The sequence below is a fragment of the Penaeus monodon genome, chromosome 25, assembly GCF_015228065.2.
Source record: "Penaeus monodon isolate SGIC_2016 chromosome 25, NSTDA_Pmon_1, whole genome shotgun sequence".
Classification (NCBI taxonomy): Eukaryota; Metazoa; Arthropoda; class Malacostraca; order Decapoda; family Penaeidae; genus Penaeus; species Penaeus monodon.
In genome coordinates this window covers 29,735,032-29,735,539 of record NC_051410.1, presented here as the reverse complement: position 1 = coordinate 29,735,539, position 508 = coordinate 29,735,032, and positions in this window count along the sequence as shown.

Here is a 508-nt window from a genome sequence, read left to right as displayed (position 1 = left end):
TTTCCCCAAAAGATACACAAAACGAAAATATATGGAAGAAAAAAGTGGAAAAGAAATGCCCTTTTTAAACCCGCCCGCTCCCCAAAAAAAGGAAGAGTTTGACCTTGGGAAAATTTGGAAAGGTTGGGTTTGGGCCAAATTTTTGAAAAATCAAGCCATCCTTTAGGGGTGCAATTATTTGCCACAGGGACGTGTGGGAAAAAATAAAAAAGGAAAATGGGGGGAAGAGCGATCAAGAAACCGGGCATCCACGCCCTTTCCGGGGTTTAGGGGTCCTTCAAAGTCGCTTTCCCCTTTGGGGTTTTCATTTAAAGTCCCTCGATTTTCCCCCATTATCGGCTGGCGATGGTAAGAGTAAGAGCGGTTTGGAAAGGGTGGATTTTGGTTTTTAATTTGGGTTTGGCCATCTTTAGGTTATATATATAAATATATATATAGTATATTTATATAGAAGTATAAATATAAAAAAAATAATATAAATAAATAGGATTAGATTTTTAATCGGAAA